Source organism: Lissotriton vulgaris, chromosome 4_1 (genome assembly GCF_964263255.1).
Source record: "Lissotriton vulgaris chromosome 4_1, aLisVul1.2, whole genome shotgun sequence".
Taxonomy (NCBI): domain Eukaryota; kingdom Metazoa; phylum Chordata; class Amphibia; order Caudata; family Salamandridae; genus Lissotriton; species Lissotriton vulgaris.
Window position 1 is genome coordinate 1,040,663,545 of NC_141691.1, and position 12,654 is coordinate 1,040,676,198.

General features: G+C 39.1%; 1 protein-coding gene across 1 annotated transcript in view; it reads right to left on the bottom strand.

The window, feature by feature from the left end:
* Positions 1 to 12,654, bottom strand: part of ADCY2 (adenylate cyclase 2) — a 3,890,318-nt gene that overhangs the window by 1,317,755 nt on the left and 2,559,909 nt on the right. The gene's annotated exons all lie outside the window — the stretch shown is intronic.

Consider the following 12,654-nt stretch of genomic DNA (forward strand, 5'->3'; position numbering starts at 1 on the left):
ACATTTATTTCTTTTGCTTTCAAAACAGACAATCAGGGTATCATTTTTTTATTGACTGTTAAAACATTTTGCAGACAAAGTATTCAATAAACTATTCAAAATGTATTTCTGTTGTGTTTTTATGATTTGAATCTGGGTAAAAGGTGGTCAGAAATCTGTCTTTACACGCTGAGCTTCAAAACATTTCTCTTCTTGAAGGTTGGTGAAATTCGCACTCATGGTGAAGTTTATGAGCCCGGCCAACCACATGTGATGATTTGCTCCAATGGAATGCCCTGCCCTTCTAGGACAGGGCATCCACTGGCAGGTAATATTTCACTGGTGACGTTGGTTATTCCCTCCTATCATCACATAAATAGTGACTGACGCGAAGTAGGCAGTTGAACTGCTGATGCTTGCTGTGAAAAATTGTGTTGTTAGTTGAGGGTATGAGCCCTTCTCAAGCAACAGCCACAATCCCTGTCAGAGTGCACCACAAAAAGTCACTAAATTATCCTGTGCTTAACCGTCTGGTAGCTTGGCACAAAGGGATTCAGGCTTAACTTGGAGGCAATGTGTAAAGTATGTATGCAGCACTTAACCCCTCCTATGCTCATGACGAGCTGAGCTCTTCATGAGCCACGGCGCTCCGGTGCTCATGACGAGCTCAGCTCGTCATGGCCCATGGAACGCTCAGGTGTGGGGAGAATTCCCCTCCTGTGCTGAACGTTCCACGGGAGCCAATGCACCTGTGACGAGCTCAGCTCGTCATGAGCACAGGAGCGCCGTGCCTCATGACGAGCTGAGCTCGTCATGAGCATGCGGGCGCTGTGCGCGCCCCCTCCCCCCCAGCACAGCAGGTGAATAATCCCCGCAGCGAAGGGGTTAAACAGTAATCAGTAAACACAACCCAAGGAAAAACTCGCACTAATTTAGAAAAAAAATATTTAATACATAATTGGACACCCTAATGACAGAAATCAAAGCAAAAGAACTAGAGATATACAATTTCAATGATTTAGGTAAGTGTAGCACCTAAAAGCACAAAGCACCACTCGTGGCCATCTGGTCGTGCTAGACTGGGGAAAAGTTATAAGTTCAGGCAAATTATGATCAAGCCAGGGTCAGATGCAGGGACCAATTTAGTTCTGCTGAAAAAGTTACCTTCTATGGGCTCAATTCACAAAGGGCCTCCACACTCGTAGTTGAGGCCTCAGAGCCGTGCTGCAACCTCCGTACTGTAATTACCCATTGCGGAGGTCCTTCCATGACCGCACAGGCCCTTTTTAAATTGGCCACTCAAAGCCTAGTGCAAAGACTTCAGTTTGTGATGGAGAAAGATGCGGGGAGCAGGAAGAGGGTCATGTATGGCTATCACTGTAGAGCAAAGAGCAGACAGAGCATTACGGATGGTCATCGCTGTAGCATGAATATCCTGTTGGACATCACAGACAGTCATTGCTGGAGTTTCGCATTGGTAGACATCACATGCTGTTGATGTTATAGTGCAACGTGCAGATTGAATTGCCAGCTATCGCCTGTGGTCGCTGTAGCACTAAAAGTCCAGTCCATCAGCGCTTCATGTTGGTAGTCCTCTCAATCGACGATATCTCACCATAAAAGGGCCCGTTCATAGTTGCAGAGAGACCAAAACTTAAGAATTTCTCCTTTTCTTCACAGGGGGCACTCAACTGATACTAGGTAAAGATCTAGGATGTGGGGAGGCACCTCTTGGGGATCGGAAACTCACTCTAGCAAAGGCCAGCAGGCCGCAGGTAGGTCCAGTTGCAGATCCAGTGTAGCAGGTCAGCTAGACCGTATCAGGGAGGGTGTTGCGTCCCTGTAGCTCAAAGCAGGAAGTCAGCAACCTGACTGTTGCAGTCACTCTGCAGGCCTAGTCTTCCTTTTGAGAGAGCAGGGCTGGCCTCAAGCAGCACAGTTGTGCTCTGGCAGTAGGCCAGTCCTTCTTCTGTAGTATCCACAGGTGCAGGAGTATACTAAAACGTTAGTCTGCAGGTCCAATATTTATACCCAGCATAAGCTTTGAAGTTCTAGAAACTTCTAGACTTCCCCCACATCTAGTTCTGGAATTTCCTTCTTCCTTGCCCTGGTCCCAGGATGTCTGGAGTCACAAAAGGCTGGTGTGAAGTTCTTATTGTGTGTCCTGAGGAAGCTCCTTTGAAGTTGAAGTGTGGTAGGTGACAGCTCTGCTTCGTACATCAGGTCAGGATGACCCATCCTGCCCACACCCAGCGCCCGTTTGTGATGCTGTCTGTGAGGAATACACAAAGGCCAACTGACAACTACACCTAGTCAAGTGACTAAGGATACATGCAGCAGGCATCAATTAGTTAGGATAAGAACATTTGATCTTTGTAAAAGGGCCATTTTCCTAATTTCAACTTAAAATCCGACTTTACCATTAAAGAGGGTTTTAAACTACAATTCATTAGACAGCAAATATGACATTTCTACTTGCAACCAAGCAAACCTTTTCAATCAATAAATATAATAAGGTAAACCAATGTTATCGTATGGGATAGGCAGGCCTTGCAGTAGTGAAAAATGAATTTTGTTTTTCACTAACAGATTATGTAAAAGTTAAAAGTACATGTCCAACTTTTTTAATTCATTGCACCCTACCCTATGGGTTGTTTAGGCATACCATAGGGTGACCTATATGTATTATAAAGGAAGGTTTAGGCCTCCTAAGAGCATTCTTTTGCCAGGTAAAATTGTTTTTTTAAACTGCACACAGGCTGTATTGACAGACCCGATACATGTTTATAAAGGCTACTTGAATGTGTGGAACAATAGGTGCTGAAGGGCCTCTAGTAGGATTTAATTTGGTGCACAGACATAATATCGACTCCAAAATATCGTTTGGACATAATATCGAGTAGTAAATATAGACTGGACAAAATATCGAAAGGACAGAATATAGATAACCAAAATATCGTTTTTAAGGTAAGTGATTTAATATCGACTGTTAAAAATATAGAAAGTTAAAATATCGAAGTATATAATATAGATAGTTAAAAATATCGATTTTTTAATAATATATAATTTTTTATAGTGTATTTTTATGTTATAATATGTGTGAAAAGTGTGTATTTATGTTATAATTAATTTTAATAAATGAATTTTGTTTTTATAATTATTGCGTAATTTAATTATGTAGCGGGTTGTGGGTTTATAGGGGAATAGGGTGGGAAGTAATTTAAATATAATTATTAAATATGTAAATTAATTTATTGATAGTAAATTTTAATTAATTGTTAATTAATTTATATTTGTTAATTAATTAAATTGTTATTGGTAATTAATTTTAATTAATTGATTAATTGGTAATTATGTAAATGTTACTAATTTATTTTCTGTAGCGGGCTGTGGGTTTATAGGGGAATAGGGTGGGAAGTAATTTATTAATAATTAATTAAATAATTAAATTTATCTAAATTTATTTAATTGGAAATAATTGTTAAATAATTTGTAATTAATAAATAATTAATTGTTAATTTTTAATTAATTTGTATTAATAGGTGATCAATTGAAATAATTATTGTTAATTAGTAATTGTAATATATTAATTATTATATTATATACATTTTTTAATTATTTTTAATTAATGATTAATAGATATTCATTTATAAATTTTTAAATAATATATGAAGTATTTACTTTCCCTAATGTTGTATTCTCTGGAGTGGGAATAGTAATTTTAACCCTTACACAATCCAACGTTTTCCCTACTGTTGCACCCACTGGAGTGGGAATAGTAATTTTAACCCCTACGCTATCCAACGCTTTCCCTACTGTTGCACCCACTGGAGTGGGAATAGTCATTTTAACCCCTACGCTATCCAACGCTTTCCCTACTTTTGCACTCTTTGGAGTGGGAATAGTAATTTTAACCCCTACGCTATCCAACGATTTCCCTACTGTTGCACTCTTTGGATTGGGAATAGTAATTTTAACCCCTACGCTATCCAACGCTTTCCCTACTGTTGCACCCACTGGAGTGGGAATATTAATTTTAACCCCTACGCTATCCAACGCTTTCCCTACTGTTGCACTCTTTGGAGTGGGAATAGTAATTTTTACCCTTACGCTATCCAACGCTTTCCCTACTGTTGCACCCACTGGAGTGGGAATAGTAATTTTTACCCTTACGCTATTCAACGCTTTCCCTACTGTTGCACCCACTGGAGTGGGAATATTAATTTTTACCCCTACGCTATCCAACGCTCTCCCTACTGTTGCACCCACTGGAGTGTGAATAGTAATTTAACCCCTACGCTATCCAACGCTTTCCCTACGCTTGCACTCTTTGGAGTGGTAATAGTAATTTTTACACTTTTGTTATTGTACGTTAATAATATTGGCTATTATTTAATTATATTTTGTTACTATATATATATGTTTTAACAAATATGATTTAAAACATTTTTTTTACTTTCATTAATTATTTAATTTTTTGTAAGTTAATTTTGTGCATTTTTAAGTATATTTTAGTAATTAATTTTTAATATTAATTTAATTTAACATTGTTTTTAGTAAAGTCGATATTTTTAAAACTATATTTTAGTAAACGATATTTTTAACTCGATATTTTAGTACTTACCTGTTTGTAGATAGAAACTCGATATTTTGACTGTCGATATTTTGTCAACAATATTCTTGATGGTCGATATTCTGTCCCACGATATTATGTCAGTGATCCATTTATTTACAGACCCCAGGCACAAGTAGTACCATTTTAGTAGGGACTTAGAAGTGAATTAAATGTGCCATTTGGGTGTAAGCCAACTTTTCAATGCTTTAAGGAGGGAGCAGAAGCATTTTAGCATGGTTAACGGTGGTAAACTGTCGTACATGTTAGTATGTTTACTATGTTTATTATGCAGCGTCACACCGCATCACCATAGCAACCCATTCTGTATATAGGTGACGTCACCGGTATTTGTGACAGATGACAGCTGTGACTTGTTAACGCTGGTTGTTATCCCGCTACTGCGGGTCCTTGTTGATAAATAAATAATCTTAAGTGCACCTTTCTACCTGTCTTCATTGGTGTACGCTACAATTGGCGACGAGGGTTCGTTCAACAAGGGCCAGCAGAAATATTGATGATCGGCGATGATTTATGATCGAGATATCATCGATGAGAATAAAAGCGGGAGTGAAGTTGAAGGCGTGTATACGGAGTGAGTACGCGAGTAAAGTGCAAGCGCGGACAATAGAAAATATTTTGAGGAAGCGCTATCGTTCGGCACCGCGAAAATTTAATAAGCTCTGACTAAAGGCACGCGAAGAGTGCGAAGGTGAAGTCCAGCGTATAATTGGTGAAGCAACTGAAGAGAATTGTGTCAGGCCGCAGCGTTTAGGAAAAGGCTGACTAAAAGTATTTTGAAATCGGCGCTTCGTGACATCCAGCTGAGGCGTCAGTCAGTTACCTCAGCCGAGTCGCGTGAAGCATGCCGGTAACGCAATATGATTGGTAGATGGCTACGCACGTCATCAACGTAAACAACGTGCGGCCATCTTTGGTGTTTCTCAGTCAGGAGATCGAGTGCATGTGAAACAAAGCGTGTGCTGACAGGAAATATCGCGCGCAAGTAAAAAGGATCTGAGGATAAACGTGCAAGTATACAAGTAAGCCACCGAATATAATCGGAGCTAAAGTAAAGTGATCTGCACCCTGTGCTTTGATAAAATTGTCGAAAAAGCAAGAAGTAAATAAGGTTTGGCATGGCAGAGTGTAACAATATTTGTGCCCCTCCTCGTTTTCTGGATGAGCCTGGAAAACCCACTATGAAGTGGAAGAAGTGGGTAAGGGCATTTGAGAATTACATCATTTCAATTGATGGAAAAGCTTTTGATGCTGAAAGAAAATGTTCCTTGTTGTTTGGACTATTGGGTAAAGCAGGGCAAGACATTTTTGACAGTTTACCTGAGTATGAGAGCCCACCAGGAACATTCATACCACTGAATGAGTATCAGGAAGCGCTAAAAAGATTGGAGAGGCAATTTGATGAAGAAAATAATATAATGGTTGCTAGGCATAAATTTGCTCAAAGGAAGCAACAAGAGGGGGAGTCTGTCGAAGACTATGTTGCATGTTTAAGAGTATTGGCTGTAGAATGCGAATATGAGGAAATGACTGATGTATACATAAGAGATCAAATAGTATTTTACGCATACACGAGGAAGGTGCAGGAGAGATTATTAGCTTGCAAAAGGCCAAGCTTGCAAGAGGTCATTGATATTGCTAGAGGTATCGAAAGATCCTTGACTTCTACAAAAGAATTGTCTACTACTGGAAATAATGCTAATGTATTTTACTTGCAGGAGAAGAAAAAAGGGGATGGTAAGACAAACGAAAGAAGTATGAGTGAAAGAAAGGTGGGAGGTAAGCAGTTGTGCTGTTTTAGATGTGGTTCTAGTGAACACCTAGCTGACTTTAAGAACTGTCCTGCGGTAGGTTAAAAATGTATAAAATGCAAGAGGTATGGTCATTACTCCACCTTATGTAAGACAAAAAGGATAAGCAATAGCACAAGCATAAACACGGTTGGAAATTTTGATGAACAAATGTGTGCTAATATCATGTTGTACATAGAAATGGAGGATGGGAAAATAAAAGGTCCCATTAGTGATGTAAAAATTGGGGAAGTTGAATTAAAGTTTACTGCTGATTCTGGTGCCCCAATAACTACCATATCTGATAGCCTTTCCGAAGAAAAATGGAAAGGCGTGCAGTTGACTGAATCTGATATGAACCCAAAAGCCTTTGGAGAGAAGGATATAAATATGTTGGGGTATTTCATTGACACCGTTACCTTTAAAGGGAGAGTGATCGAGACAAAGGTCTATGTAGCAGAGAAGGGGAGAATACTTGTAGGATGGAGAGATTTGGCCCAGCTGGGGGTGGTATTAGTTCCGGGAGCAAAAGACCCTGTGATTTTAAGAGAGGAATGGATGAACAGCATTTGTGTGGAAAGAGAAGAGAGTACATTGGGTGCAATATTGGAAAAGCATAAAGATGTGTTTAAAAATGTTATTGGATGTGTAAAGGGATTCAGTCATGACATCAAACTGAAAGAAGGTGCAATTCCATGTAAGCACAAGGTAAGATCAGTGCCCTTATCAGTAAAAAATGAGTTAAGGGAAGTGCTTGAAAAACTAAAGATGGAAGGTGCGATTGAAGAAGCAGAAGAATCTGAATGGATTTCTGCTATAGTAGTATCAAAGAAGAAGGTGACAGGGGACATAAGGTTGTGTGTTGACCTAAGGTCACTTAATAGGAATATTGTAATAAACTGTCATCCCTTGCCAAAAATTAAGGACATTCTTCAGTCAACATCCGGATCAAAATATTTTTCACTTATAGACTTAAGAGCCACGTACCATCAGGTGTGCTTGTCTGAAAAATCCAAACAGCTAACAACCTTCATTACGCCATACGGAGCATTTAGGTATGTGAGACTTCCTTTTGGTCTAGCATCATCTTCAGGAGTTTTCCAGAAACTCATGGATGTATTGTTTGGTAAAATGAAAGGGGTGGAAGCCTTTCAGGACGACATTCTGCTGCACTCCAAGACGGAAAGTGAGCATATACAGTTGATTGATACAGTTCTAAAAGTATTGAAAAACAGAGGCATGACAGTTGCTAAGGACAAATGCAAATTCATGGCAAAGGAAATTGAATATTTAGGACATGTCCTGTCTGCAGAGGGTATTTTGCCAAAAGAGGATTTGGTTCGTGCAATAAGGGAGGCCCCTGAACCTAGAAATAAAGAGACCCTCAAGTCGTTCCTTGGCCTCAGTGAGTATTATGCTAAGTTTATTAAGAAATATGCAGAAAAGGTGGAACCACTCAGGAGACTGCTAAAGAAAAATGTGAAATATGAGTGGGGAGAGGAACAAAATGACGCATTCAAAAATGTCAAAGAGGAAATAGCCAAAGCGCCAGCACTAAAACCATATGATCCACAGCTAGAAAACATTGTAACTGTGGATGCTAGCAATGAGGGAATAGGTGCTGTGTTCTGCCAAAGGAAAGGAAATGAAGAGAACACAATCGCATTTATTTCCAGGAAGTTAAATGACACTGAGATCCATTACAGTACAATTGAACGTGAGACTCTAGCCTGTGTGTGGGCTGTACACAAACTCAAAGATTATCTGTGGGGCAAGGGTTTCACGCTTGTAACTGACCATAAACCTCTTGTGTACATGATGGACGGCAAGGGGCGAGGTAATGGCAAAGCTAGTTCTAGGCTGATCAGACTTATGTCAAAACTTCAGGAGTATAACTTCAGAATGGAACACATAAAAGGAGGAAAGAACAGTAGGGCAGATTGTCTATCCAGGTTACCGGTAAAGGAGAACGCAGATGAGGTACTGGAAGACAACGAATGTGTGGTGGCACATATTGACGCAACTGTAATGTGTGAAGGATCCATAAATGATGAGGAATGGGAAGAGTGTGCAAAGAATGATACTGTTCTAGCCAAAGTGAAGGACTATGTACAATCTAATTGGCCACATGTGAGGAATTTACCAAAAGAGCTTAAAAATTATCAGCAAGTAAGCGATGAATTAACTCTAGAAAATGGTTTCCTGAAAAGAGGTGAAGTGTTTGTGCCGCCACTAGGACTCAGACAGAAGATAATCCAGATGGCTCATAGAGGGCATCCTGGCACAACGGCCACTAGAAATGTCCTAAGAATGTACTATTGGTGGCCAGGAGTGGACAGCGAAGTTAGGAACCTGGTGGATAAGTGTGAGCAATGTTTGAAGTCAGACAAACATTGGAGAATGGAGAAAAACGAGCTGCAGATAGTGCAAATCCCTGATGGACCCTGGGCCAAGGTAGCAATAGATTTTGCCGGACCCTTCAATCTACTACAAGACGAATGCAAATACTTAATAGTTTTAACGGACTACTACACTAAGTGGGTGTGTTACAAGTTTGCGAAGGTGATTACTACCGAAGTAGTAATAAAATTCCTGGAAAAAACCTTTGAAAGGGAAGGGCAACCAAAAATTATAGTGTCGGACAATGGATCACAACTTGTATCACGTGTAATGGTGGAATTCTTGGAAAAACGTGGTATAATACAGGAGAAAACACCCCTGTACAGTCCCAAGAGCAATGGTCAAGTAGAGAGGATCAACAGATTCTTTAAAGAAGGAATCCAGATGGCAATTGCAAATGACATGGACGTCAAGGAGTTTATTAAAGTAAAAATAAATGCATATAATAATACTCCCAAGGAAGCAACAGGGTTTACTCCATTTTTCCTGATGAGAGGAAGAGTATGCAACTGTGTCATAACACCAAAAATAGGTGAATGGAAAGCGACAGCTGTTGAAGCTAGACAAGTATGTGAAACAGAACTCAATGTGAGAGAGAACATAATGTGTAAACAAATGAAGAATAAGGCTTATTCAGATAAAGTGAATCGAGCTAAAGATAAAGTCATAGCACCTGGGGATTGGGTGCTAGTAAGGAAGCCTGGACTGGTTGCCAAAGGAGAGTCTAAGCTTAGCAGACCTATGAGAGTTGACAGAGCAACTGGAGGAGCTGTGCTAGTTGAAGGTGATGGATGGCGCAGTAAAGATGACGTGGTAAAACTGAAACATGGTCAAGAACAGATCATAATGGGAAATGCAGGAACAGAAGAAGGAGGACTAAATGACAGTGTTCTAGAGTGGGATGATACATATAGTAACCAAGATAGGTCATATACCAGAGTCAGTCAAGGAGCATCTGATGTCTCAGATGAAGGTTTTACTATATACTCTTCTGGTCCCATGGACACTACTGTGGTGCGGGATGAGACAAGGAGAGACAATTGTATGGAAGACAAAGAGAGTAATGCAACAGGCATGAATGATGTTGATGGCAGTGTAACCGGGAGACAGTTTTCCAGAACGGGCAGAGTGGTCAAATTGCCTACCAAGTTTAAAGACTATATTATGGAATGAGTGTTCTGTTTAAATGTTCATGGAGGAAGGGAGATGTCGTACATGTTAGTATGTTTACTATGTTTATTATGCAGCGTCACACCGCATCACCATAGCAACCCATTCTGTATATAGGTGACGTCACCGGTATTTGTGACAGATGACAGCTGTGACTTGTTAACGCTGGTTGTTATCCCGCTACTGCGGGTCCTTGTTGATAAATAAATAATCTTAAGTGCACCTTTCTACCTGTCTTCATTGGTGTACGCTACATAAACTGAATAGAGTTCTAAAAGCCAACAAAAACAGTTTCAGAAAACTGGAATGGCAAAGGCAAAAAGTTTGGGGGTGAAGGGGCATTTTTAGTAAAACAAAAATAATATAGTTAAAATACATATGCAGTATTAACCTGCAGGCTTAAATGAACAGGAATGTGTTTAAAAATGTGTAAATAGCCATAAGTAGTCATACTTACTCATACTAGACCTCGCAATTGTTTAAAACAGCATTTTAATATATAGCTTGACCAGATGCACTAAAACATGCATACATATTTAATTTCTGACCTTTCAATGATAATTTCTGTTCTTATTAAAAAACGTTTCACTTAACTCCGCAAAAGGTTTCTATTTACACAAAAAATGCTTGAAATATTTGTTTTGAATGTATTATTTAGTAGAATTACCAAGAAGAACCGCATATAAAATGCAATACATAAACTTGACCAATTTTAACATACTTGTTTTTCTTCTAGGGGATGATGTGCTAATAATTTTCTCTTGTTACTGCAGAAGTTTTGATTTCTATATAGCTCATAGTTAGCAAAACATCCAACTGGCATTATTAGAATGTTTAAGATGTAGTTTAAATCATGGGAAAGAAGTCCTGAATGAGAAAGGCTTCATGTGTAGTTTAAATTGATACAAAGATGTTGCAAACGTAGAGATTACTGTCTGTGGACCATTGTATTCATGTGGGAAGAAGAGGTGTGATCCTTTTTCAAGAAGCTGATTGGAGAAGAGGAGGAGGAGATGCAAGATGAACTTCAACATTATTTTCGACTGTTTGTAATAGTTTGTGATCCTAGATTAGGTTAACCACTTGTCTTTATGACATTCCCAGATGCTTTTTGCCCTACCACTTTCCAGACTTTATTGCTGTTTGTGGTTGGCACTGCACATTTACCCTGCCATATTCCCTACTGCTCTGAGAATACTCTTTATGTGAAGTTCTAGTTGATTATTGACTATTGCATTTGAGCTTCATGCTTGATCTCATTCTCACAAACCTGAACTCTTAATGGGTTCTTCCTGAAACTTTTTCGCCCATTTTTAGGATAGGGATTTTTCTTTTATGAAACACACCTAAGGCATTGCATTATAATTCCTAATAAACCACTATTTTTTATAAACTTCTGCGAATAATTTGATTATTCAAACTATTACAAATAAAATGTATGGTTTTGAATAAAGATGATTTACTAAATTTTGAATAATAAAACTCTTAAATACTTTCAAATAACTGTCTTTATTGCCTGAACTTAAGGTAAAGATTGTGATTTCTATTTATGTGATGATATGCTCCTGGCCTTCTCAAAAACAATGGCATGGTCAATGAGACCTCAACATTGAACAGAAAGTGGGGATCAGCCCTGTGTGAGATGGTAAACCAAGCTTATTTAAACTGCTTCCTACTCCAGTAAGGATGATACTGCAGAGAGGGCCATATCCTACACTCACAGAAATGTTTCCCCTCAAAATGAAGGCCTACTAAAGAAGCCCCTTTATTTTAAACAACATGCACTCTTTGCACTTTGCAAAGCTCGTGAATTAAAAAAATAGGTAATGCTAATTTCTAACTCAGTCAACTTTGTACATCCCTAGATACAATGTTCATCCCAATAACAAATATATTTATTTTTTGAAAATTGCAATGCATTGATAAATCAATCTATTGATCATTTTACAACATGGTTTACATTTTATAGCAATGTGACTTTTCATGCAGTAGCTCAATGAAAACACCACAAAAAGACTCCACATTGGTTTAGAAAAATAGAGAATATTAATCCTAGTAAAGCAAGATTAAAATGTCAAATAGACAATAAGTAGAAGTCGAGACATTAATTTTTAAAGATTAAATAAGAAAACAGTGCTTACAATTCAATTGCGATTACTTCAGGTAGCGCTAGACCAGGTAGATCTGAAAAGTCAAGCTGACCACGATGGCGAGCGGGTCGAATATGGCTCCAAACAGGTCCTGCTGAAGTTTTACCTTCTCAAGTTGAGCCAAGAATCCTGTTTGCATGGAAGAGGTTCACCGGGAGCATAGTGAGTGTCGCTGGCGATAGTCCGCCGTGTGCAAAGATTCCCCCAGCATTGTGGACAGACAAGCTGGGGCCTCATTGTTGTGGGCAGCCCTGCTGCTGTGCGGAGCACCTACTCGTGCAGATCCTTTGAGCAAGCTACGTGGTTCTTGAGCGAACTGACCCATTTACGGTTGTGAAGAGCTAAAAACTTGATTTGAAGGGCCCAGGAGCTATAAATGATGAAAGCAGCTATAGAACCCAATTCAGAGGTCTAGAACTTGATTAGGGCATCTCAGGCAAGGGGTAGAACTCACAGAAGGCAGAGTCCAGCAGCTCCAGCAGAATTGTAGGAAGTATTTTATGCCCCTGAAACTTAAGGAAACAGAAGACAA